Here is a 22,572-nt window from a genome sequence, read left to right as displayed (position 1 = left end):
TACTTTGAATATTGTTCATTGGTTTATCGATTCAGAGTTGATATCCGGATCCGGTTACATACTTTATCATTTCCGATTTCAAACTGAATGTCGAGAGATACATTGACCAATAAAGACACAATATAGTAAACATGCGGGAGGAAAACTCGACCTGGAATTGTTATCGCGATGGGTGACATAAATCCAACCGTTTTCCGAACACCGTTATCCACATACCAACCGTCGTCGAGGAGGTGTTTTATTCAGATATTTTGACTCTGGAAAATCCAAAGCGCGAACCCGGACATCGCGGACATATCGGAAACCCATTTATTCGCCAATTCCGAAAACATACATGTCGATGTACAACAGCACATTGTTATTGCATGCGAGTAACCAATGATTTTGATGGGATGCATCAGAGCAAGTGAATATTTGATTAGACAAATGTATCGGGGTCGTTGTTGGTGTATATTTTGTCACTATTCGTTGTAACAATATACAAAAATATCAAATTGACCGGTGTGGTTGTCAGTTTTCAAAACGAAAATGGTATTGTTACCCAGGGAAAAAATGTATTTCCAAGTGAAAACGGTATTGGTACTCAGTTAAATGATAGTTTCCAGACGAAAAGGGATTGTTACCCAGGAGAAAATGATTAGTTACTCTAGGTAAAAGTATTTTTCCAAGTGAAACTGGTTTGTTACACTGGGTAAACGCCGGATCTCCAAAGGAAAATTATATTTTTACTCAGGTAAACGACGACCCACCAAGTGAAAATGGTTTGTTGCTCAGGGAAAAAATATATTTCCAAGTGAAAAAGGTTTGCTACCCAGAGAAAAAATATATTTCCAAGTGAAAAAGGTTTGTTGTTCAGGGAAAAAATATATTTCCAAGTGAAAAAGGTTTGTTAGCTAAGGAAAAAATATATTTCCAAGTGAAAAAGGTTTGTTACTCTAGGAAACGATAGACCCTCAAGTGAAAATGTATTGCTACTCTGAGTAAACGATAAATCTCCAAAGGACAATGGTATTTTTTACTCTGGTAACGCCTGACCTCCAGGTGAAAATGGTAATTTTACTTGGGTAGGTATCGTATGTTTAGTGTCGTTGGTATTGTTAAACGTAGCTGTCGAGTTGTACAATATACTTGTCGTGAGTATGCAATTACGAGTGTGAAAAGGCTATGCATGTCTTGTGCGGAGTATCGCGACAGTGAACATATTTTTGGTGTGACGAAACAAGATCGTTGTTTACATGTTAATGCATTTCGATTACCGAGTAGCTGTACAACAGAGAGGAGTCTACAGTTAGTTCGTGCTGTATGTCCCGATGAAAACCACAAGACCACATGTAAATCTATTAGCACAAGTCGATGATGTTGATATAGTGTTACTTGAATTAATTATTACCTATTTACACAACATAAAAATAAAAATTCATGTCGTAGTAAGTTTCTTGAACTCGTACTTGATGAAAACGAATGGTGACAAGTATGCGTTTGTGTTTGAGTGAAAAAGAATTATTTAGAGTAGTGACAGTTTGTGACCAACGAATGCAAATCGATCATGATATTACAATATACGCTTTCGTCAACATAACGACTTGGTGTAGAAATACTTTCACGTTTTTTGAATAACTGGATTCTCGAGACTTGTTACTTGTACGATGTACCGTTGGTGTGCAAACTATAACAACCATTTTGTATGATAGTATGTTTTACTAGTGAGGATAACCATATGATGACTCACACTTTTCGTTAGCAAAGTAGATTGATTTGTGTGTAAGATGTAAGCACCGTAACTAGAAAACATATGCACTCTGTTGTTGGAGTAGCCGATTCATTGCTATGACATGGACATATCCTGAAGCCTTGGTTTGTTGTCTTACGAAAGATGACGCGACCTCGGTGTCGTAAATTGTGTTAACTAAACTCGTATGGATACCACAATTGTGCTGGACTTACACATGGTATTCGTATACTGTACACATACAAACTTTTGTGTAAACAACTCTGGTGTTTCTGTTAATACTAGTTCTGTGTTGAACTACTTGATTATTACGATACATGAACAACCATTCAGACAATAAAGTTCTTGAGGTATCGAAACAGTTTGAAAGCACCACCAATCATTGTACAGGTTTGTAGCATGAGTGAATATTTTCGTGTAACATGAATATATTTCATATGGCTTTGGTAAGAAATGAGTTATGCAGGATAACCATACACAACCTACAAAAGTAAAACTTGTTGCGTTTGATTGTATAATGTATACTTTGTATCGATGTCTTTGCGATGTTGAAAGACGGTTGTGTTTACATTTGCATTAAGCGGAGTAACTCAAGTAATAAATTTTACTCGTTTGAAAATACCGAACAATGGATAACAGTATCAATATGAGCGGTAATTATTTTTCGTGATATACAACCAATCTTCCAAGCATAACTTGTCAAAAATTTATCATGTCATAGTCGGCTGTTACGAATTCGACACAAATGTCCTTCGATTATTACGATGATGGAAATTACGTTCAAGGGAGTATTTCGAAGTAGTATATTCAGCAATTACCAAATAACAAAAAATATCAAACTGTGCATACAACTCGGTTAGGTAAACGATACAGTTACAAGTCGGATGTAAGCTTGATTTACAGATTACAGTCTGCTGATGTAAAGCTCGACCACTCCACTGTGTTTATTGCAAAGTATTTGACACTAACAAAATATTGAACGAAGGTCCACCACTTGGTTTCATTACAAGGTGAGTGAAAATTGTTTTCTGTTGGTCAGGTATGATTTGCATTTAGAAAAACGATCTACACCGATTAAGCGACGCTGTTTCATATCTGATGAGTGAGTGAAATTTCCTTATGGTTTGATTTAGCGAGTTAATTATCGGTGATTCAATCAGATACAAGTAAGATCTTTAGTGACAGAGAGTATTGTGATGACATTTACTTTAGCGAATGACAACGGAAAAATTTTCGATTACATTGTCGGTGTATGTGTTACACAAATAATTCTAGTACACCTAGCCATAGGGTACATTTGCCAAACATCGTACAAAGTGTTTCTTTGTGTTGGTAACGACTTTCAGCGGTTTGGTTTCGTGTCGGGAATTATTATTTGAGGGTTCAATTTCAATCAATGCTACAAATGAACAACAATGCAAAACACGTTTAGTGAATTACAGTGTAGCAAGTACTTCCTTAATATTACGATTGTTGTGCACTAGACATTTCTAGTTGAATTGAATGCGTCGAGCAAACATATTCAATTTACTTTTGTAATGATCAAAGTCTTAGAGTGCAACCTCGTGATATTTTACATTTAGCACGTTCTATAGAAAGTGTGAACGGAGTTAAGTATTAATCGTGTACTTGGGATAGTGCTTTGATATCAAAGATATATTTTCACACTGTGTAATGTTTCGATTCTCTGTTGTGAATACCTCCAGTAACGACATTGATGTTAAATCCTCACTCTTGGTCATTGTAAACGAATCCTAAACATCGCAACAGTCGGTATGGAAATCGAACGCATGCATACTTTTAGATAGGCGACACTAACAAGTTTATTACATCCGTGAAATACTCTGAAACATCGATTCGCGATTGTGTTAGCTATATTCATCTTCTATATCTGTGGACACAAAGAATTCTTAACTTTGGTTACAGCTCGTTCGTAACGAATTATTGCGTGCAATCTAGAAAAGCTCAAGTCGAAGACGAATGATTTGATTTCAATAAACTAAAAAAAAAATCCTTTTGTTTTGATGTTGGATTTAATACAATTTGTATGACTATACCGAATCCGAAAGTGCAATGTTACTTTAGTAGAAAAATTGGATGACTCGCATTTTGATATTGATAGATGTGTAGAGTAATATGACTAGTTTATAAAATCTCGGTAATGTTTTTTTGTCATGTCTGTGATCAACAAATATGTGATCAAGTCTTACCATTCGATATTAACTTTCGCAGTCGGTGTAATTTGTTGAAGTAACAATACCGACGAGTTCAATAATATTCTCCATCGATGCATTCGAATAATCCGTCAGCGGCAAGCGGATTTAAAACTTGATGCTGTTTCGCGGTTAACTCAAGTCAGTGGTCGTGTTTGTGTTGATTTCAGGAATGATCATGACGAGTTGCCTGGGTAGATTAGTTAATGTGGTTGTAACTACGACCGTACAGAGTTGCTGACCCCCCCCCAATATCTTTTACGCTGTAATATACGGATTTAATTGTGATAAATTAATTCTTAGTTATTGTTCGGACATTCAAATCTCGTATACTCAAAATATAATATGTCCAAGTCAAATCGTATATGTACCGATTAGTAAATACTTTGTCTTCAGAATAGTAACGACCTTTACAATCGAATAAAAAAGACCGATCATACGAATACAGCCAGGATGAATTAATTCAAGTTTGTGAGTTGTAGTGATATAATCAAGTAAGTGAAAACTAGATTTTTAACAATTGTTAATGTTGTGAAGAATTCTTTTGAGTATGGTAAGATGTTAAAATATCTCTTTGACAAACGGAAAGCGGGATCGCGAATAGAGTTGTAATGTTTCATTACTTGTTTCAAATCAATGTGCATATAATATCGAAATGGGACTGCGGGAAAGTTGGTAGTCATGTTTGTCAATCTATTTCAATTCAGACTATGTCAAAGTCCAAATATTTCATTTTGGATTATTTGGATTTACCTTTAGTACATCCGCGAATGGATTTAAAGTTGGTAAATTACCAAAATGATTGAATATTATCGGGTTAGAGATAGTTGGTATTGATTCTATAACTGTTAAAACAGCGGCGTGGAATGTGTGAATAATTCAATGTGACTGAAAGTCGGCGTCAGTAATATTCAGGTTACGGTCGAATCAAAAGATCACGTTAAAAAGATTTCTCAAATTAATTAGAATTGTACCGGATCAACACATTCAAATACGAATCAACTTGAGCTGTGTAGTAAGTTTCATTTCATTCAATTGATACATTGCTTGAATATTCGCATGATTCTTATCATACAACTAAAGTCAAACACGGACAAAGTGTCAAAAACATATAGCGACCATACCAGAAAGTGTCAAATTGTTGGTTTAGGAATCACCGTCTGCGACGACTCTGTGACAAACTAATTACGGAAATATTACCTTGTGAGCGAGCATGAGCGGTCGCTTTGTCTGAAGCATTACCCTGTGAGTGTCGTAGGATTTTAAAATGATATCACACCCTTTTGAATAAGCGTTCACTTCACAAAGGATTAGGGTTAGAGCGGAAATAAGTGACAATTTGTCGCTATTCAAGTTACCGACACTGGCGGTCTGTTATTCGTTACTTATTAAATCGTACGAGTGAAATCAAGCTCTGTGCCAAACTGCTTACGAAAATTTCACCGCGTGAGCGATCGATATGCCTGTAACATCAAGTCGCGTATGTCTGAGACATTATCTTGTCAGTGAACGCAGGGTTTGCAAACTATTTCACACCTATTTGGAGTGTTAATATGTGAACGCGGCTATTGTTGGTATCACCGTCTACGCCGGTTCCGTGGTAAACTAATTACCAAGCGACTGATTCCTAGATTTAGCAAACTATTTCACACCCTTTTTGGTGAAAGTACGACATGCCGCTAGCATTCTATCAACGAAAGTACGAATCATCGCCGCACCCATAAGAATAACGATATATCGAAGTCGCATTCACCGCAAACGTTGGGATTAACTCGAATGCGATGGTTATGTCTTAGGTATTATCTTGTGAGCGATCGCGGGATTTTACCAATATTTCACACCTTTTTGGAGTGTTTAGTTTGTGAACGCGGTTATTGTGCGACGGCTCTGTGACAAACTTATTAACACCGGTTGAGCGATTCATATACCGAAAAGGGTTACCGGTTCAACACGAGTTTCGAGGCACCGGTCGAGAGATGCCTATACCCGAAAGTACGATTCACGGCCGCACCCATAAGACACAATAGCCGCATGCCACCCCCGCCATAAGAATAACGATATATCATTGTCGTACTCACCGTAAACGTTGGGATTAACTCGAATCGGTCATATTTAATAATTTGTAATGTACACATTAACTAAGAATCAATCACATAACTATTTACTTGATACATATTCAACGCCGTGCGAGAGATGCCTGAAAGTGCGATTCACGGCCGCACCCATAAGAACACATGGCGAGTCACCACAGATCCCGTAAGAATACACGACAGGCGAATCACCGCCACCGCCTATAGCAAAAAAGGCGAGTCACGACCAGACATGGGGTGATTATTTCATGAATGTAATCGATTGCGATTACGATTACTTCTGAATGACGCGATTACGATTACGATTACGATTACAGCAAAATCAGGAAGTAGTCGATTACGATTACGATTACATTGGAAAAGTAATCACGATTACTCACGATTACATTTATTTTGCATCTTAGAAGCTATGTTGGAAGACAATATATGGATTGCGCTGAAAAGCCTAATGAGATAACAAACTCCCTTTAAAAAGATGCGTCATTTGTTTGTTACGTCATAATGTATCATTGCCCATTTTCATAGAGGTCAATTTATCGCGCCCAACGATTTGCATTCTTGCCAGGGCAATAACTGCTGCACCCCAAATTTCCCAATAGGGGGGAGAGCAAGCTCGAAGGGGACTCAAAAAGTATTTCGTAAACCAACATAAGTTATAGAGTATTTTCGAGAGATCTAATTAACTTGAAAATCCTCTCTACTAGATCAATGATTGCCAACCTCAGGTCCGAGAGCCGCATTTGGCTCTCAGCTAGCCAACTTGCGGCTCCCCTTGACGTAGGAAAATCCAACAAAAATAATAAAAAAATCAATCTATAACAAAAAAATAATATTCAAAAATTTCACTTGCTTTGCTTGGAATCTGGAGTTTATAATTTAGGGTGAAGACCAATTCCTTTGGTGTAGAGTAGCGATTCTCTACTCGGCAACGACTTCGTTACTCAACTCACGTCAAAATGAATGCTCATGCTCACACTCAAATGCGTCTGGATGGGCACTCAAATTTAAGTCTGCTCATCACCAGACTTATTCAAGTGCAGGCGGTGTTACAACACGTTTTACAACGCCATCTGACCAGCAAACCAATGGATTATTTGACTTGATTGTCAAGTTCAACGGCCGCATTGAATGAATGCTTTTTAACCATGATGAAATGTTTTCAAGTCCTATTGTAGTTAATGTGGCCACTGGCCCTAGTAATTTACAACTTGAGTTGCTAGACATGCATTCAGATATAAAGACACGACAATTTGTTTATGCGTCTCACGAAAGTTTTTCTTTTAGTCTGCTACGTTTGAGCCACTACAATATCTTTTGATTATATAACAAACCGGAGGTCACGACATAAGAACATACACTAAAGTAATTACAACAAGAAACCAGAGGTCATAATTATGAATTAAGTTGCCCCAGATCTACACGTAGGTAATTGTGAGGCGAGATAGCGCAGTTGTATAATCCAAGGCTGCAACACCAATGGGTTGTCCCTAATGTCTTACAAAAAGCTTAGAAGTGGGCCGTGCTACAAGTCGGCAGACATGGAATCGAAAATGCATGAAGGCCTGGTGTAAATGTCTGTGGTAGTCGACAAACACCATGATGACCTCAAACAAATAAACTCTGCAGGTATATCTGACCATCGCGGGCTGAGAGAGGATTATAAATTAATAGTAATATATTGCAATTACTAAATTTCTTTACGAAATTCAGTCTTCAACTTGAGATTACCACCCTACGGGGGTCAAATACCAACGTTTGGAGTGGGAGACGAATTGCTGTCTTTGTCCTGGTACCAGCTAAAACCCACGCTAACATGATATATAAGCCCATGGCCATGGCGGCATGTCCCAATGTTGAATAAAGAATTATGAAATAACGATAGGCGCCCGTTTCAAGTGGAGTCATATGAGAATAAGACGAAGCGAACATAAAATTCTGCCTTCAACTTAATACAGATATATTACTGCAAGCTGCCGTTACGAGGAATGGCAAAACGGCTCGCTTATGATATATATATCACCAGCTGTTGATTTTTACTGCTTCGTTGTGGAAACCGCAATGTTTTATTTGACGAGTACAAAATTTCAAATCTTTGTCCGGTGTGCGTACGTACTGGATACTGGATAGTAGTGCGGAGCGGATCGACAAATTCTCTGGTCCGGCTCCGATCGTATCAGGAAAAGTAGTGATCCGGCTCCAATCCGGTCCGGCCAAAAATGAAAAAGTCCGGCCAGAAATCCGGCCCTACTCGGTACGGAGGTTCCGTGAATTGATAAATATGCCTCGTTGATGTTCACACTGGCTTGGACGTTACTTACGTGTGGTTGGTTGGTAGTTATATAGTTATAAAAGTCATGCTTATCCATAAAAATTCTGGCCGGATCAAAAAAGTAGTGATCAGGCTCTGATCCGACTCCGGCCGTAACAGAAAAAGTACTGATCCGGCTCCGATCCGGTCCGGCCAAAATTGTAATAATCCGGCCGGATATCCAATCCGGCTCCGGTCCGTGCTCCGCACTACTGGATAGGCCTATACTGCTCGCCAAGCAGCAACGGTCAAACTGCGTTTAACTAAGCATAAGCATAACCAAACATCAACACGTAAGTTACTATTTTAAACTATAGGCAGAGCGGAGATAAATTATACTGCTGCGAGGTAGTGGCGTGCGGAACGCGTTGATAACCTGATATACAGCACGGCGGGTGTTCTTACAATCAGACTAATGGACGACGTAGGTACATCGAATATCTATTTACAGTTGATACTTCTTACACAATGACGCGCAGAGCTAATAGGCTGCTTCTGACGTAATAATGAACAGTGGCGTTTGAAAATCAGGCGTTTGTGCTGTCACGAACCTGGTATAACATCTTTTCCTTGTTCACGTATGTTCAGTTATGTCATAGTCTTTGCACAAATAAAAAGTAATCGTTCTTTCACGGAGAAATCGATTAGATATGGGAAGTAGTCGATTACGATTACGATTACTTCGGAATTTTTTCGAATGTAATCGATTGCGATTACGATTACTTGAAAATGCTGTAATCGTCGTAATCGATTACGATTACTAATCACGATTACCCCATGTCTGGTCACGACCCCGAGTTTTCACGGCGAATCACCGCCACGAGCTATACCCGAAAGCGCGAATCACGGCCGCACCCATAAGAACACATGGCGACTCACCGCCTAGAGGGGGGTCTAAAAAGGCGAGTCACCACCCCCGGTTTTCAGGCGAGTCACCACCCCGCCCATAAGAGCCCATGTTAGTTCGCGACCGATCTATACTACTACTTGCTATGTGTATAGTCCTAACTTCATATATTTGAGAATCATCTCATCAATAGTATCTACGACATCAAATTACCCGTTGGGATTGCTAGCATTCTGGTGGCATTTTGTGATTATATGACGATAAGGGGGCGCGAAATCTTTCACTATCATAAAGGGAGGCGTTTCTAAAAAATGTTTGAGAACCACAACTGCCTTGAAACATCAACACAAAACACGTTGTTTTTTTGGTATCAATATCGAATGTTTTTATTGTATCAATACCGAATGTTATTTTACAAAGAAAATAGCACCATTGTTCTTTTCCATCCTGGAATCAATAGTTACATTGAACATTTCATGGAAATAAACCGCATGCCAAGACCAAATTGTCATAGTCATTTCAAATAATAGGGTTCGGCTTGATCTTTGAGTTTGTTTGTATTGTTTCTTTCAATATTCAATACCAACCTGTGAGTAGATAATTATGATGGTCGGATGGTCGGAGTTTTCGTATCGGATCGCGACCATTTCTATAAGCCGACCTGAGACAGGATCGGCGAGTCGGATCAAAGAATTTGTAGATACGCCCCGCACTTGTGCATTCACACTCAAAGGGCCGTAGTTGCTCCTATAGTTCCGTATTCCGTTGACATTTATCCATACTACTTTCATCAGGTGCTAGATGGGCTGCTTTCGGATGTGCTACTCTCATTTTGTTTTGTTCATTTTCCGTCTCTTGAGTCTTCACTGCTATCCGATGATCTTGGTCTCTTGCTTGTTTTCATTATAAGTGCGCCTGGGTGAATTAATGTTTTGTTGTGTTCGTCGAGCGGTTCGCTTTCTGAAGCTTGATCTCTTTGGGTTATGCTGATATGGCATCTTGTCTTTTCCCGATATTGTTTGGGTTTTACCTCCTCTATTTGTACTCAGGGAGTGATAAGTCATCATATTTTTGTATGAGAATTGCACTAATCAGGTCACAAAACATTTCTAATCATCTTTTTCGATCTCTTCAAGGCTCGTTCTAGAATTGCTGAAACGTTGAGATTCCTGACAACTCGTCGCTGACACGTTCGCGGCCGCATATAGCGCAAACTGACGGAGACCTTCAAAGTTCACGGAATTTTCGAAATTATGTGACAATTTCATATAAAGCAGTTTTGTGGTATGAAATTATTTGATAAGATACGGGTCTCGTCTTTTCAAATACTAAAAAAATGGAGGGGCTCGAATCTCGGGAAGTTAGTTAATCGCTTATTTAACAATGCACCAGGAGTTTAAGAGATGTCTGAATTTGAATTGCTCCAACTGTATTTCGACATCATCAAAATCAATTCACTGTCAGATTCGGGTGGGATCTTATCTAAGCCAAGAATTTTCTACGCAACCTGCGTATTTACTTTCACGACATGCCTCATTCTAAAAGTAAGTTGACAATATAGCCTACATCAAAGATCTGGAGACAGGTAGCTTATGTCAACAAGTTCAGTTGAATCAAAAGCCACCTCTGAGAACTTAACATATTTACTAGCTCCTGTCTGCCGCGCCGCCCTCCGACGATGATGTATTGCTATCCTATATATATAGTATATACGGAACTCGTCTATAAAGTGTATCATCATCTTTTTTTCTTTGCGTAATATAACTCCGAGGACCTTTGTTACCAACAATTACAAAACAACATTTTGACTAGCATCGCATTTCCGAAAAGGAGAATCATGCTGTCTATGCAATATCGCACCACATGCCCTAACAACCTTCGGCAATTATAATTAACACTGGTCAACGAAATGAGAAGAAAATGTTGGCAGAACATCAACGAGTCGTTTATGGGTTTTTCAAGGCTGCTCAATACGAATATGACATTAGTTTTGCCAGATTGACTCTATTCTAGAAGATTATATACGTATACCGCTACAAAAGACCAAATTACTGTATTTACCCCCTAAATATTTCAATGGCTAGGAAGTAAATCGTCGATTTTTTTTACCTTTATACTTGGGATAAATAGATAATTGACTATGAAAATCCGTCATGTCATCCTGAGTTATTCTATAAATATTTACAGGACCTGATGCGAGATCATTGTTTGTGAAAAAAAAGTCTGTGATCCATGAAGATTGTACTTTTGCACAACAGATATATATATATTTTTTCTCCTGTACCAAATGGTCATTTTACCAAGATGACAGGAGTATGAAGGTAGCAAATTTGTTCTTGTAAAGCTTAAATACAATACTAGATGAGTTTCATCTCTTTTGACTTGTAAATCCAAAATTTTCTTATACATTTAAGTAATATATTCATTGCATAAATATATTAAAACATGAATATATTACTTAAATGTATTTTAAAGTTCTGTACCCCACAAAGTCTCTTGGAAAATTTTCTGCTGAGCCAACAGAGCGGAAATACGTAGTATCCCAATCAAACGAGAAGCCTAAAGTCGGTAACTTTGATGGACCTCAGATTCGAATACAGATAAAAGATTCCTATTTCACATTAAGAAATGAGCTAATTGAATAGAATTCATTCTAGGATGTAGTAAATAAAACTTTTGGGAAGATCACAAAGCACCCATCTACAAACAGTTGGTCCGAAAGTCAGTATCTGCATTTTGAAAATTTGAAGCAAACATGGGCATTAATGTTCACTTCCGGTTCAGTCCTCTTGATATATTTCCTGATCATCTTGATGATAAAAGTGAAGAACAAGAGTAAAGGTTCAATCAAGATATCAAAACAACAAAAGAATGATTCCAGGGTAGATGAGATGAACTGAACATATTATGGCGGACTATTGCTGGAACCTTTCGAGAGATTGAACAAAATTGCTTACAAGCAGAAATCGTTCAAGACACAATCTTGTTTCAAGATAAATTATTATTATTACACTCCAATTGATTATTTTGAATATACAATAGGTGGTTGACATAAAACTATGTTTGAATTAATGCAAGGTTATTTGAGTATTTAGGAAGGTACTTATATCTATGACTTGAGTTTTAGTCTCCAACTATGATAAGTCTAATGTTGATTTATTTGGATTTAAAACAATCTTCAGTGTGTAAAAATAACAAGTAGATTGAATTTCTGAACTTTATAATACGACGGAGGACGGACCCGTTTTTTATTTATTTAGCCCATACAGCAAAAATGTGAGATTTTAGTCAAAATAGAGCCATGGAATAACTCCAAAAGCCGATCCAATTTGAAAAAATAAGGTCATATTCGGAATCAGTTCCCGTCAGAGCCCCCCGATATCATTCTTACTTTGCCTGCATAAAAATATGTGTTGACCATTGCAACCAGCTAGTATTATTATTAGGGATGGTGTTAACCTCTGAAAGGTTCAGGTTCGTGTGAACGCGAACCTTTTTGAAAGGTTCTGTGTGAACGCGAACGTGACCTCATATTGTCAATTCCGACCCTATATTTCAGTGAAGTGATATATTACGATACCTAGCGACTACTCGGGCCTCATACTGCCATAATGCTGAAGCACATACTGACTTTTTAAACGTCGTCAAATGTACCAACTGGGTCAATCAAATGATATAATAATTCCCTAAAATTAATATCTTTCGTCGCTTTTCCAACGATTTCGACGAGGACTTGCAAGGTAATATAAGCTTACGCCTTAACGGTCTAGGCCAGACCGGACAATGTATTCGGCGTCTGAGTGTTGCTGCGTTGATATTGAGCAGAGTGTAAAACGGGTTTCTATCCTTGCTACCGATATTAACCAATAAACAAGTTATACGGTAGCCAACACCCCGATCGCACGGAGTTGGTTTTTGTGATACAATAAACATATGAAATCCAGATGAGCCCGTAAGCTTACAACGGTCATCATGATCACAACATTCCCTCCGTACCAGAGTTGGATCAATTACAATATTTTAATTCAATTACAATTAAAATTACTTCCTTGCATGTTTCAATTACATTACAATTACAATTACTCAATGCTAAAAATATCAAATTACAATTACAATTACTGTTAAACATGTAATTGATTACAATTATAATTACAATTAAAATTACCTTTAAACAGGTAATTGATTCAGTAAAGAGGTGTTCTTTGACAACCGTAGCGACGTAATTAGCAACAATCTCAAGCTATTCATGTTTCATTCCTGATATGCAGAATGGTGTCTGGTCAATACCGAGAAAACCATTACCGAGAATGCCATTGCCGAGAATGGACGCCATCGAGAATGGACATTGCCGAGAATGTACACCACAGAGAATGGACATTACCGAGAATGGACACCACCGAGAACGGACATTACCGAGAATGCAATATATGCAATGCAGGCATGTTATGCATATGAACATGTCATGTGTGTGCAATGTGCATCACGACGTTGTCACATTCGGTATCGATGCTCAGGTATAAATTTCTCGACAACGTCAGTCCCAGTAAGCTATATTCTTGATGTTACTGCAGTATTCCGCAGTGTTAGTTTAGTGTAGTGATTATTATCATTAGTTGATGAGGCGCCGCGTGTTCCGTCCTTTATATATGCTGATTGGGCGTCGCCTCTTTAGTTTAGTTTGTTTGCTGTATGTACGTTGTTGCTTACGTTGCGTTATGTGTGGTCGCTATAGTCATTAACTTGTGTTTTAATCGTTCAGGCTTGTCTCTTTATCTAACTCTAACCGCAGGCAACCACTATTTTAAAACCTAATTTCACGACCCAGTTTCATTTGCTGTATTTGGACATTCCATCTTTACATCAATTATTGCAATACATATCATTTCTACCTTCATCTACGGATCATCATTTGTCTGGATCGGTCGTGGAATTTGAGTTCAATTCAAAAAGGGGTTTCAATAACTCTCCTTAAGTTAGGAGCAGTTACACTTGACATTGGTCATTCTCGGTAATGTCCATTCTCGGTAATGTCCATTCTCGGTAATGGCATTCTCGGTAATGTCCATTCTCGGTAATGGTTTTCTCGGTATTCTTATAGAACCATGTACAATACCCTTTTATTAAAAAAAACTCTGTTCGCAAAATTTTGATCAAATTACAATTACAATTATACAAAATAGAAATGCTTCAATTACAATTACAATTACATGAAAAAATGTAATTAACTACATTCAGCTCAATTACAAATTACAATTGATCCAAGTCAGCTCCCTACCAATGATCTATATCTACGCAGGCCTACTCTAGCTGTTTAACCGACTATTTTGAGGGTTCCAACTAGGGTTAGTTCGGATATCAATAATTTTCACTATCCACAGGGCCTATTGCACATATGATTCTGCCAGCGGAACTACAGACTTGTTGAAGACTCGATAATGGACGATTCTCACCGCTTTAGCGCCCCTTGTGGATGGTTGGCCAGAGTGATTTCGCTTCCATAAGGCTAGCATTGTCAGCAATGGCAATCTCATTATTTTGCCCTTCTGGCGACGCGTATGAGTTCTTAGTTATTGCTACAGTCCTTATGACTGATTTCAGGGCATTGCTAGCAAAATCAGGACCCTATTTCTTCACTGGTTGTTTGAGAATCCTTATCCGTAGAACTGCATTTTGCCAAAATGCACTGATGCCTGATGCCAATGTTTATCTCCAATGTCACAAATGGCAGGAACATTTTAGACAGTAATCGAACCGAGAGTATATAGAACTAGTATATTCTGAGTTGTTGACGGGTTTACCCACGTTCAGTTTTGCTGACGTAGACAGCGGATTGCCAGTGAATCGAGGGGCAGTGGAAATAACAAAGATAAAGGATATAAATTATTCGCTTAGTCTTATATAACAGATTTTAGAGGTATGTAGATATTTACACCAGCATAGGTCGTTGGTAGATATTTTCATGCAGTTCAGTCGTTGGCTCTCACCTGCCTTTCCGTATTTTTATTTGAGAACTAGTAGTAATGACTTCGCAAGTAGCATCAGTAATGAGTTTGATCATCTCGGTATCTGCACAGTGTTGAGCGATGTACAGCCCTTTGCAGGCAGTGTGATGTTATATAATGTTGAATCAAATTTTTAGTTATTTGTATTTTCAGCATGTCACGACACTGCAATTTTCTACGTGCAGGCGAAGAGCTATCATATCATCTCGAGAAACAGCCCTCACAATTTGAAATTGACAATCAATAGACTATTTTCTCAAAGAGAATGACAATTACTTTTATCAGGTCATGGGCCAACTAGCTTTAACAGGACTGTCATGGTGTGATTTCGTGGTCTACACACCTTCTAAAAAGGTCTACATAAACCGAATTTATGCTGATGAGATTGTATTCAAAGAAATATTCTCCAAACTTGAAAAGTTTTATTTCAAATTTTTTTCCTCTCGCTGCCGTCAATGCGTGGTTTTGGTAAAGCAATAACTTGTAGAGCTAAGTATAAGTAGTGAAATTGTTCACAAATATTAACGAATTATACTCAGCTTTAAATACGAGTACAAAACACTGCCGCATATTTTTATTTTCCAGGTGCAGATGTGCCAAATTGACCAACCACAACGCCGTGGACCATGGAACGATGGACATTATTTCAAGATCTGATGACGAACTGCCTAGAACTGTCAGTGACACCCAACCCATTTGTTGGATATGAAAGTGTCATGGCGACCCGGAGATCTTTCATTTTAACCGGGTTTATACTTTGGTCTCCATGGTGTTCTCATGCACCAAACCCCTCACTTCCAGTTGTGCCCCGGATAGCTCTGCATAACTGGTCACGTCCATTGTCTACGTGCCTAATTCGTCAATATAAATGACGCACAGAACTGCCGAAAGTTGATCATTTCTTGAACAGATGGGAAATGAAAGTATTGCATGCTATGATAGAATAGCAGTCAACCATGCCCCAAGACTTGTGTGTATCCTCCCTTCAGTGTGCTAGAGGATTTGTGAATATACGCATCGTCATTGAACCTTGTAATAGCGTTTCGTTCAGACCTTGCGATCGCTAGCTGCGAAGAGAGAGAGACAATCGGCAGTGCAGATAGAGCGTCAATCAGACAACTATAATAGCATATTAGGAACAACAAAGGACCTTGTCCAAGATGCATTAGAAACTATACATAAAAAGTAATGGAGAAAAGTTACATGGTAGGAATATTCAAAACAACGGGCCCCTGAAGTTAGTGAGAAGACATGCCATACACCACAACTGATTAGCAATACCCATTTTTCCTTGTTTCTTCTTTAACTGGAAACCTGTGAAAAGATAAATTCATCGTCATTCTTGAGTCATTGTAGCATTTTGGAACGCAACAGTGCAAATGGGATCTTCCTTTCACAGTCCGCGGTCCCTTATCTGCATTCATATCCGATTTCCTATAAGCTATATAAAATAGGCTATAGATTTTTTTAACGGCACTTTGCAAATCAACCTGTACAGATAAAACATAAAGATTGTTGGTCTAATAAATTCACTACTTTATATGCGTTATGACCAACTATTTCACAGACAGGGTTATGCTATGGCCTCAATGTCTATCTGGAATTACTTGTTGGTCCTGTGGATATACAGCTGTCGAGTCGAGTCATCAGAAAATCATGACTAGAGTCATTGCCGCCTTGGCTGTGATACAGCTAATACCTGAGTGATACAGCTGATACTTGGGTGATTCAACTTAAACAGCTGTGATACAGCTGCATATCCACAGGGCCTTACTTGTTCCCCGACTTGTGAGTGAAAAGTTGTCACACACCGGCACAAGAAAGCTTTGTAAAACGACTGTAAACCAACTCGGTTTTTCGCTCGAAAACATTGTATAGTATTGATGAGTATTTTATCAATACTTATTTTGCACCAAAACGCGGAACCCCCATAAAGGAAAAACGCACGGCGTTAAATAATGTAACCTACTCCAAAACAGCCACCTGCGCCTATGAAGCTCGATTCAGCTCTGGCCAACCATAGGCCAAGATGGCGGCGCCCGAGAGCAAAAATGAAAATCGTCCATTCAGGCCAGCAACGATAGCCGAGCGCACGGCAATCAATGATCTAATTTGGCGATCTTCTCAGCAGGAGATTGCGTCGCATTACATGTGCATGTGCATTGTTCATGTGCACAGACGTATCTCGCTAATTGGCAACACGCTTCTCGCTAATTGGCCTCGCGCAACACTGATAATACGAGTTATTGATAGGGCTGGGCAGAATGATTCGAGTACTCGAATCTGAACCGAGTATCAATTTTAATGATTCGAGTCGAGTAGTAAAAGACAATTTTTTCGAGTACTGAAATTATACGCTCCTCACCACTGAAAGTTGATTTATCAACGAGGAGTTTATCAACGATCAACGAGTTTATGCTAATTTCACTGTTTAAGCCTTGAAACCTTGATTGGCCGTATCGTAGCATACGAAACATGAAGTACAAAGCTACGAACGTTACTGGAAATAGCACATTTCCGAAGTCATGATCATCCCACAATATTGTCACCAAGTGCAATGAAATGGGTATGGTCGAAAAAAATAACAAAGTATCCCTAATATGATGGATAGCAGGCATTATATTCTTTGTGGTCGCTTTAAAGGTACTATTTGAACTTTGACAAATAATATTCTGCTATGACGTCATAATGAGTGATACTCGATTACTCGACTCGACTCGAAGCATTTTACGTGATTCAGAATCGAATCACTCAGGTACTCGATTTTGCCCAGCCCTAGTTATTGAAGCTTACTAAAAAGTGTAAAACGCATTATCAACGATACTATTTTATCCCGCTAACCGGCATAATTATATCCGGATATCAGATAATAAAAAAACCTGCGGTTAACCGGTTATCCGTTATCCGGATAATCTAACCCTAGTTCCAACCATCTTATATCGTACACGTCGGCTGGGTGGTAATCGTCGTTCGTAGACTCATACAACATGGTTTTTGAAAGTTTTTACACAATTACGGCGTAATTATACAACTTGAAAAAATAACCATTTTGTTTTTTTAAAAAGGGCCTTTGTTTAACCCAGTGGTTCTTAACTTTTTTTTTCCAGCGCCCCTTTCAAAAATTGCCTGGGTCTGGCGCCCCCTATTTTAAGGAGTGTAGTATAAGCAATGGGAAAGTGATCGAAGTCCGTGTTCGGGCTGGAAATTTACTATTAGTCCACTCGACTAATTGACGGTATAATTGTATGTGCTATTTTTGGAATCAAATTCAGGTTGTTATTACAACCTTCGGGTAAGGCCTATGGGCTCATAGCATTTGGGTCGAGATCGATGTATAGACATCCCAAATTTTCCTCTGCGATTGGCAATACAGGGAAAGTAATTGTATTTTGTTTTGTTTAATTGCTTTGATTGACTAATAAATCAACTGAGAATGTGGTAGGGATTTGCTCGCATTAAAGTTAGTCCTGCACCAAGCTCTTAACTTTAACATGGATGGGGGTAACAACACCAAGTAGTAGCATCCTTTGTGATACGATGAAGAAATATTTTGACAATTAATTTCAAAACAGCTTTAATGTACAAAGGGCAACTCTCTCAAAAGTTGTAGCATACAGCGCCTTTTCGATTTCGACACGCAGTGCGCTGCAGGACCAAATACCTAGTTCAAATAGTTTTGTGGACAATAACCCGAGCTATCAGTATAAGTATCACTTTATCAATATTTTCATCATTTCTAAACGCCACAAAACTGCGATACAATGAAAAGATAGGAAGGTGTCGAGTAGCTAGCGTGACGGGAGTGTTATAACGAGGAATTGTCAATCCAAATTCATTTTGCATGAATTAGAATAAACCACTGCATTCATGAAAACATGGTCGGTGGATATTTCGCGATGAGCGCAACGAAAAACGTTGTGACTTAACGGACTTTGTCGAATGTTAGTTTGCAATGAGATCTCATGGATATATAGAACTATTGTTCTACGATATAATCATATGTCCTCAGTACACCATCTACTGCGAGGCCATTTTTCTTCAGCGCCCCTCATACCCCCCTGAGCGCAGTACTCCACATTCGCCCCCTGAGCGTTTCCGCCCCTTCAAAATCCAAATCGCTCCCTGGGGGGCGCTGGAGACAAGGTTAAGAACCACTGGTTTAAAACACTGTTTAAAACATGTTTTTGTTTTAAACCAAGTATTTTAAACAACCATTTGTTTTAAATGCAACCCAACATGCTTGTAAAGTGTTGATTTTTTATGCTGCCAGCGTTATGCATAGAGTGAACCGCAGTAGAAATGCAGTAAATTTCAACCTCAGATGTTATAATGACGTGAAAATTGTAATATAGGAAAAATGTTCGCAGTGCAGAACCTACCAAGGTTCGTTTGTAAACGTTAACTTCCAAATTTCTGAGGTTCAAATACAGAACGCGAACGTGAACCTCACGTTCACACCATCCCTTATTATTATCAATTAACCCGACAAGAATGAAAGATTGATGTTTACAAATTGGAAAGCGCGCATCCCATCACTAATTGCCTCTTATATTCAACATGCACCAGGGCAGGGTTCGGACATCGCATTGACTAGTTCTGATCGCGACAATTGTATGCGGACTAATAGCAATTTGGGCTGCTTCGATTCATTTCCCTATTTACGTTCGCACATCGTTACTGGAGTAAACGATCATCCAATTTGACGCTACGATTAAAAAACTATCAACCAAGGTCGTGCATTTGTTCATCCAATTTAGAATGAAGACGATGTTTCTCGGCATGCGGCATGCTCGCCTCCAAATCGAAATGTGCAGCAAGGTCACGTTTATATTCGCTGGCGTCGCTTATATATTCGTCTCATTACTAGTTAGGTAACTTGCTCAGTTCACATTAAGCATCAATCCAGTTTTGTGACAGGCGTGGTTTTTATTATTTTTCGAACCACAAAATTGGCCATCGTTGCTGTGCTGAAAACAAACTTGCAGTTATACCCATAATAAAGTAGCCTAATTACGAAGTGAGCGCGGCAAATCCGCCTACCCAGGTTTGGTGCCTATGTATGAACATGGTTACTAGTTTTTTTTAGAAAATGTGGTCCCAACGAGCCAACAATTCTTAATCTTGTGAACGATTATCGTAAAATTATGTGAATTCAACGATTAGTAAAAGCACAAGCATCTTATGAAATAAATCGGAGCTGGAGCTACCGTTCGAACAACCGGCTCCATCAGTTCCGGCTCCTGCTCCACTTGAATTTTATGTAGAGCTCCGGCTCCAGCTCCGGCTCCGCTGAAAATACACGGCTCCGGGGCTTTGGCTCCGGTTCCTTGCTCCGGCTTCGGCTCCAAAGCCCTGGTCCCCACAGAGTAGCGCGGTTTGGTGTTGAAAGTAGTACAGTCGTTTTCTTCTAGTATTTACGAAATATTGAATGCGCGATATATATCTTGTCAGTGATTGTACACGTGGGCTGGGTAAGACTATCCGGGTATATTAGTCGGCAAACACCTTTCATTGTATAGTAGCACATACAGTTTCCTGATGTAACGCTTTTACTATTATCAATACAATAGCATGATTTCCTTCACGATCAGGTAACACGTCGACCTGCGTGAGTGGTTTAACATCCGCGAATTGAAATAAATCCGATAAATGAAGGAATTATCTGGAGTATTAACTGAAGTAAGCCTATTGCGAACGGGCTATAGTCGATTGAGATCATATTACGATAAATGGTACAAGCTTCGGTCGATAGCTTTGCAAATATCATGAACTCGATAATCTCAGGTTTTAAGACAGCTATGAGAATTGAGACAGCAAATGGGTGTATGGCGTAGCGTATACGTTCCACCGCTGCAACACAGATGGGTTTCCAGTTCGAGTCCGACCAAGGTCAACTCCAGAATCCCTTCCTTAGTTTTGGAGGTATATCTAGTAGTGCGGAGCATGGACCGGGGCCGGGTTTGTTATCCGGCCAGATTTTTTTCAATTTAGGCCGGAGCTGGATCAGTACTTTTTTGATACGGCCAGAATCTTTATTGATAATCATGACTTTTGTAACTAAATAACTACCAACCAACCAACCAACCAACCAACCAACCAACCAACCAACCAACCAACCAACCAACCAACCAACCAACCAACCAACCAACCAACCAACCAACCAACCAACCAACCAACCAACCAACCAACCAACCAACCAACCAACCAACCAACCAACCAACCAACCAACCAACCAACCAACCAACCAACCAACCAACCAACCAACCAACCAACCAACCAACCAACCAACCAACCAACCAACCAACCAACCAACCAACCAACCAACCAACCAACCAACCAACCACACGCAAGTTACCGACAAGCCAGTGCAATAATAAACGAACCATATTTGTAAATTCACGGATCCAACGTACCGTGTAAGGCTGGATTACCTGCCGGACTTTTTCATTTTTTGCCGGAGGTAGATCGAAGCCGAATCAGTACTTTCCCTGATACGGCCGGAGCCGGATCGGAGCCGGACCGGAGAATTGAAAAACAGGATCGGAGTCGCACCAGAGAATTTGTCGATCCGCTCCGCACTAATATCTAGGGCAGGGGTCGGGAACCTATGGCTCGCGAGTCATATCTGACTCTTTGGGGTATAAGATGTGGCTCTTTGCCGAATTTTCATTTTTATTCTTGTAATTCATCAATATTGCAGCAACTTGCTGTTAAATTTTCAGCACTACCAGAATAATTATTCTCGGGGCACTATTATGAACATGTGTTTGAGAGGTCAATGCAGTAACGTATTCAAGGGCTAGGGGCTCGGAACCCCCTTTCGAAATCCTCAAAATTAATTTGCTGTCGCGCCAGCGACCGGTATCACTCGCGAATTCGATGTTTCCGCCTCGAAATCTTGGATTGCAGAATGTACGTTGATTGATGAAAGAGAATAACAGACATGGCGACGCACACGAAATACTTTTCAAAAACATAATGTCTTCCCCATCTATGGCCACCAATGAACTGGTGTGAAAGTGACATTCATAATTAGAAATTTAAATTACAAACAACGCCATAGCTATCCACGTTCTTGATTTGTAAGTAGCTTTGTAGTACCGCCGTTGAAATGTAACCGTGTAGCGCAACGATTCGTTATATTGTTAATGTCGAATATTTTGAGAATTGAGAAGTCGAATCCGAGTCAGTGCGACAATTACATTCGATTAATGTCAGTTTTTATAAAATTGAAGATATTTACGATGAATTGCACCATTACAGGCGAGGATCAGCCCGGCTGTGCCTCACCACTGCCTTATCTCTCCTCTCACGCTTTATTTCCGAACACTTAATATGCACGTTGATTGATTTTGGAATTAAAAATGTTCAAAATCTAGTTAT

At 39.2% G+C, this 22,572-nt stretch overlaps 2 protein-coding genes and 1 long non-coding RNA gene across 3 annotated transcripts in view; 1 reads left to right on the top strand and 2 right to left on the bottom strand.

The window, feature by feature from the left end:
• LOC145456913 (uncharacterized) overlaps positions 1 to 22,572 on the bottom strand; it is a 185,142-nt gene that overhangs the window by 8,172 nt on the left and 154,398 nt on the right. The window lies entirely within an intron of this gene.
• The window catches only part of LOC145456849 (tubulin epsilon chain-like), a 297,431-nt gene that overhangs the window by 137,475 nt on the left and 137,384 nt on the right, over positions 1 to 22,572 (bottom strand). The window lies entirely within an intron of this gene.
• On the top strand, positions 912 to 5,080 carry LOC145434258 (uncharacterized). The gene is made up of 2 exons (XR_013913314.1): positions 912 to 2,831; positions 4,339 to 5,080. It is a non-coding gene; the product is annotated as an uncharacterized LOC145434258 (long non-coding RNA).

This window comes from Botryllus schlosseri, chromosome 2 (genome assembly GCF_051294905.1).
Source record: "Botryllus schlosseri isolate E-star chromosome 2, Bs_hap1, whole genome shotgun sequence".
NCBI lineage: Eukaryota > Metazoa > Chordata > Ascidiacea > Stolidobranchia > Styelidae > Botryllus > Botryllus schlosseri.
The sequence above is the reverse complement of the archived record's forward strand: the minus strand, read 5'-3'. Positions and strand labels throughout refer to the sequence as shown.